The sequence below is a fragment of the Triticum urartu genome, chromosome 7, assembly GCF_003073215.2.
Source record: "Triticum urartu cultivar G1812 chromosome 7, Tu2.1, whole genome shotgun sequence".
Classification (NCBI taxonomy): Eukaryota; Viridiplantae; Streptophyta; class Magnoliopsida; order Poales; family Poaceae; genus Triticum; species Triticum urartu.
Window position 1 is genome coordinate 626,665,823 of NC_053028.1, and position 6,407 is coordinate 626,672,229.

Genomic DNA, 6,407 nt, shown 5'->3' on the forward strand with positions numbered 1-6,407 from the left:
AGATGGTCTCTCTCAAGCAACCCTGCAACCAAATAACAAAGAGTCTCTTGTGTCCCCAACACACCTAATACAATGGTAAATTGTATAGGTGCACTAGTTCGGCGAAGAGATGGTGATACAAGTGCAATATGGATGGTAGATATAGGTTTTTGTAATCTGAAAATATAAAAACAGCAAGGTAACAAGTGGTAAAAGTGAGCGTAAACGGTATTGGAATGTGTTGAAACAAGGCCTAGGGTTCATACTTTCACTAGTGCAAGTTCTCCCAACAATAATAACATAATTAGATCATATAACTATCCCTCAACATGCAACAAAGAGTGACTCCAAAGTCACTAATAGCGGAGAACAAACGAAGAGATTATTGTAGGGTACGAAACCACCTCAAAGTTATTCTTTCTGATCGATCTATTCAAGAGTCCATAGTAAAATAACACGAAGCTATTCTTTCCGTTCGATCTATCCTAGAGTCCGTACTAGAATAACACCTTAAGACACAAATCAACCAAAACCCTAATGTCACCTAGATACTCCAATGTCACCTCAAGTATCCGTGGGTATGATTATACGATATGCATCACACAATCTCAGATTCATCTAGTCAACCAACACAAAGAACTTCGAAGAGTGCCCCAAAGTTTCTACCGGAGAGTCAAGACGAAAACGTGCGCCAACCCCTATGCATAAGTTCACAAGGTCACGAAACTCGCAAGTTGATCACCAAAACATACATCAAGTGGATCATGTGATATCCCATTGTCACCATAGATAAGCACATGCAAGACATACATCAAGTGTTCTCAAATCCTTAAAGACTCAATCCGATAAGATAACTTCAAAAGGAAAAATCAATTCATCACAAGAGAGTAGAGGGGGAGAAACATCATAAGATCCAACTATAATAGCAAAGCTCGCGATACATCAAGATCGTGCCATATCAACAACACGAGAGAGAGAGAGAGAGAGATCAAACACATAGCTACTGGTACATACCCTCAGCCCCGAGGGTGGACTACTCCCTCCTCGTCATGGAGAGCACCGGGATGATGAAGATGGCCACCGGAGAGAGATTCCCCCCCTCCAGCAAGGTGCCGGAATGGGTCTAGATTGGTTTTCGGTGGCTACAGAGGCTTGCGGCGGCGGAACTCCCGATCTAGGTTTCTTTCTGGAAGTTTTGGGTTATATAAGAGGTGTTAGAGTCGGGAACAAGTCAGGGGGGTCCCCGAGGCGGCCACGAGGTAGGGGGCGCGCCCAGGGGGTAGGGCGCGCCCCCACCCTCATGGTGGCCTCAGGACTCTTCTGGCCCATCTCCGGTACTCCGTGGGCTTCTTCTGGTCCAAAAATGATCTCCGTGAAATTTCAGGTCAGTTGGACTCTGTTTGGTTTTCCTTTTCTACGATACTCAAAAACAAGGAAAAAACAGAAACTGGCACTGGGCTCTAGGTTAATAGGTTAGTCCGAAAAATCATATAAAATAGCATATAAATGCATAAAAAACATCCAAGGTTGATAATATAATAGCATGGAACAATAAAAAAAATTATAGATACGTTGGAGACGTATCACCCGGAGCTGAACTCAAAGTCTTCAGCCTAACCATCATCTTCCTTAGTTCTTTTAAGACATGTCCAAACGTTCCAGAGCCCCAACTAGCAAGCGAACTTGACACCCTGTCAAGTTGTTCTTTTAGCGGTGCCACAAACCCGTCTGAAACCTCCTTTATCCATGCAAGATCGACTATAGCAAGGAATTCCTGGTGTGTGTGCCACATGGCCTCATATCTGAAGGATCGATCAACCGCAAGCCTCCTTTTAGCTGCCTCAACTTCATTACACAATATAGTCACACTATGATCCGATTTTGCTGCCACTAGGTAACGTATCGAAGCAAAAGTAAATATCGACCTCCAACTCTTGCTATAGCCAAAGCTTTGTCCAGGTAGAAGAAGGTCCAGTCGACAACGATGTAGCCTACATCATCAATATTCAAGACCACACAGATCAACAACATCTTGAAACCCACCCATGTGTGAAACATCTCTTTCATTTGGGCCCATCTGCTCTTCTCTTCTAAGCACTCTGTCGAAATCTCCAACACACATCATGGAAGGGTGGACTCTCCCCTTAGCCAAATCATAGTATCCCATGTATTCTACGTTTGACTCTTATTAATGCTTAGTTTGTAATATTTTTTAGCACGGCTTAGTTAATTGGGCCTTGGTGGCTTATTCAAGCCTAGGACAAGGGCACACACTGTTGGCCCGCTACAGGGCAAGATGGTCCAAGCGGTGCAAGGGCCACTACTTGGCAGCGGAATTGGCCCGCCTACGGGAGATGCATCACCTCCAAGGGGCCGCAATCATGGGCGCGACTATGTCTCGCTCATTGCAAGGCAGTAGCTAGCCTCGCCTCACGGACCCGGTTAGTGTGCTGGCATAGTACCATCCGTCAGGCCAATGTCATGCACCTTTTTTTGTTTATATTTTGAATTTTTTGGATTATATGTTCTAGTTAAATTTTGAAAATGCGAACATTTTTAATATAAAACTAATTTTTTTTAACCAGTGGTTTCAAAAATGCTAACATGGTGTAAAAAAGTGTTACCATAGTTTAAAAAATGTTATTCCGCTAAATAAATGTTTGCAACTTTTTTATTTGTTTCAAGAAAATGTACTTGACATTATAGGAAAACATCAATCATGTATTTAAAAAATGTTTAAAAAGTACCTAATGTATACAACATATGTACAACATGTAGGAAGAAAAGTAGACATTAAAACATATATTAAAAAATGCTAATCATGTATTCTAAAACATTAAACATGTATAAAGAATGTTACTGTTGTATACGCAAAATGTTAAACATACATGAAAAAAGAATTAATCATGTACCAATATTAAATATGTATAAAAAGTTACTGATGTAGACAAAAAAATTAAATCATACATGAAAAAATAGAGATCAAAACATATATTTAAAAATGCTAAACATGTTAAAAAATATTTTTGACATATACAAAAAATGTACAGTGTGTATGAAAAATTGTAGACATTAAACATATTTTTAGGAAAAATCATGTATTTAAAAATATTGAATATATATAGTAAAAATGTTCCTGATGTATACAAGAAATATACATTGTTTGTGAAAAAAAGTAGGCATGTGTTAAAAAAAACCCGGATGAGAACCGAAAAGAGAAAAATAAAACCAAAAGAAAAAAAGGTAAACAGAAAAAATATCGAAGAAAACCCATGAAATAAGGGGCGTGCTACACGTCCGTCGGCTGATCTTTCTAAAAGATCGACAAGGTCGGTAGCCATCAGATCTGGTGTCATCAAGTGGCTTATAGGCATCCCAACTTTCGCAACTTTTTTGCAACAAAGATCATGTTACCAAAACGTATGCATAACTTTTTTAAGTTTATGTTACAGGTGATAGGCCCCCACATGGGACGCGTGGTGTGCATCTCGGGAGGCGGATAATGCGCTGTAAATCAGCCGGCCGAAGGGAATCTTTTCCCATGAAATAACTTGGTACAACAGTGGAACAACCGGGAAAAAAACCAACAGATTTTTTTTGGCACTACAGTGTTTGGCCGGCCTGATAGCACCTCCCGTAGGTGATTTCTAATAGGAGTCCATATGGGCGAGACATAGCTGCCGCGCTACAGTTTCTCAAAAAAAGTTGGCACTAGAGTGTTTGGCCGGCCCCGATACCGCCCGTAGGTGATTTTTAATAGGAATCCATACGGGCGAGACATAGCTGCCGCGCTGCAGTTTCTCAAAACATACGAGCGATCATCTCCTCCAATTAAGCTTTTTCGCGAATACGCAAGCTGCGTATCATTTCATTGATAGGTAGAGAGCAAAGAGCATACAGGGTTGCAGGTACAGTACTCATACACCAAGGAGGGCAAGACTACACCCACACAAGCATCGAGAGAGCGAGGATGCTCAGTCGCAAGTAACAAGAAACGTCTAAGGTGGCTCAAAAATAGAAAACGCTGCCAATCCTCTAGCTCCGGCCAGAGCCCACGTGCGTGCCTCATCGAGGATGGACCGAGTGAGGCGGTCAGAGGAAGGTGCAGCAGCGTCGAAGATGACAGCATTGCTATGCTTCCAGATGCTCCAAGCCACCAGAATACCCGGGGAGGCAACATCTTTGCGCAGAGACGGAGGGGAGGACGCCACAGCCGAACTCCACCATTCGATGAACCGGGACGTAGGGGTCGGGATGTCAACCGTGAGTCTGCATGCAGCAAGTGTGCTATGCCAGACAACGCGGGAGAAGGGGCATCCAGCGAGGAGGTGATCGATGGTCTCCAAGGTCTGGTCACAGAAGACGCAGGTGGGGTTGTGGGAAAGCCCATGGCGCGCACGTCGCGCAGCAGTCCAGCAGCGGTCTTGCGCCACCAACCAGATAAAGATCTTATCGCACAGAGGCGCCCATGTCTTCCACGTCAGGGTGGCATGGGACGAAGGGATGGATCCGTGGAATAGAGCGAAGTAGCAAGAGCTCGCCGAAAATTGCACATTGGAGGTCCAGCGCCAACGAATGGAGTCAGGAGTGGAGGGAGAGAGCTCAATGTGTTGAACACGTCGCCATAGCTCAATGTACTGGAGGGTCGCAAGAGGCCCTAATGCCCCTTGGATGTCTTGCACCCAAGCACGGTGCAGCAGGCCGTCCGAGACCGAACGGGACCTACGCCTCCGCGTGGAGACCAGTGCAAAGACAGCGGGCACGAACTCAGCGACACATTGGCCCTGGATCCAATGGTCGGTCCATAAGCGGCAGGAGTGCCCATCCCCGAGTACCCAGCTAGTAGAGGCGCGGAAGATGGTCCGGACCTCGGCATCATGATGCAGCTGTAGATGGCCCCAAGGGCGGGAAGGGTCTGTAGATTGAAGCCATAGCCAACGGACTCGAAGGGCGATGCCAACTCTCTGCAGGTCGCGCACACCGAGGCCGCCAAGCTGCGTCGGCATGCATACCTTCCGCCAAGCCACGGGACAGTTGCCAGCAGTCGCGTCCTTCCTCCCATGCCAGAGAAAATCGCGGATCACCCGGTTGGCCTGACGAAGGATGGTGGCATTAAGAGCAATGGCCAAGAGAATGTGGAGCGGCATGGCAGAGAGGACGTGCCGCACAAGGGCAAGCCTCTCCCCACGAGAAAGAAGGGAGGCCCGCTAGGTGGAGAGCCTCTTGCGTAGCCGATCGATGAGGGGGTCAAGAACGGAGGAGTGAAGTCTCCGAATGGCGAGGGGCAGACCGAGGTAGGTCACCGGAAAGTGGGCCACCGGGCAGCCAAGGGCGACACTCACGTTAGTGGCTTGCACGTCCGTACACCGGATGGGGGAGATGGAGCACTTGGAAAAGTTGGTCTTGAGACCTGATGCCAATCCAAAAATGCGCAGGATCTCGCGCACCGCCGAGAGGTCAGCGGGGTCGGGATGGCAGAAGATCACAACGTCGTCTGCATAAAGGGAGATGCTTGACGTCATATGTCGAGGAGAGAGGCGCTGGAGGATGTTGCAGCGGATGGCATGTTGGACCAGAGAGTTGAGCACGTCAATTGCGATGGTGAAAAGCATGGGGGAAACGGGATCACCTTGCCGCAAGCCTTTAGCGTGAGGGATCGGGGGGCCTGGGTGCCCGTTGATCAAGACTCGAGTATTGGCTGTGGAAAGAAGGATGGAAATCCATTCTCTCCACCGTGGCCCAAATCCGAGGTGGCGAAGGACCTCGAGCAGAAAAGGCCAGGAGACCGAATCGAATGCTTTGGCAATGTCGAGCTTGAGCAGAATTCTTGGCGCCTTGATGCTGTGGAGGTGTCGGGCGGTTTGCTGGACAAGCAAGAAATTGTCGTGGATACACCTGCCCGAGATGAAGGCACTTTGGTTGGCCGACACGAGCTCTCCAAGCCTCGGCGCCAACCGGAGCGAGAGGACTTTAGCAAACAGCTTGGCAAGAAGGTGAATAAGGCTAATGGGGCGATAATCCGTCAGAGACTCAGCATCTTGTTTCTTGGGAATCAGGGTAATGAGGGCCTCGTTGAGGCGCTGGAAACTATGCCCATTCATGGCATAAAGCTTCCCGAAGGCCTCACAGATGTCGCCTTTGACGATCTCCCAAGCGGAGCAAAGAAACTCCGAGGTGAATTCGTCCGGGCCAGGCGCCTTCCCTGCGGGCAACAGCTTCACCGCGCGCCAAATTTCTTCTTCAGAGAAAGGCAGCTCGAGGTCAGAGAGGTCAAAGGAGCGGTGGTCAAAGGCGGCAAAGTCAAGGGAGAACGGCTGCGGGTCTGCGGAGCCAAGAGATCCGGAGAAGTGATCAAAAGCGGCTCGAGCCATCTCCGCATTGTCTGAAACGAGCTGGTTGCCAACACGAAGCTCGGTGATCAAGTTTTT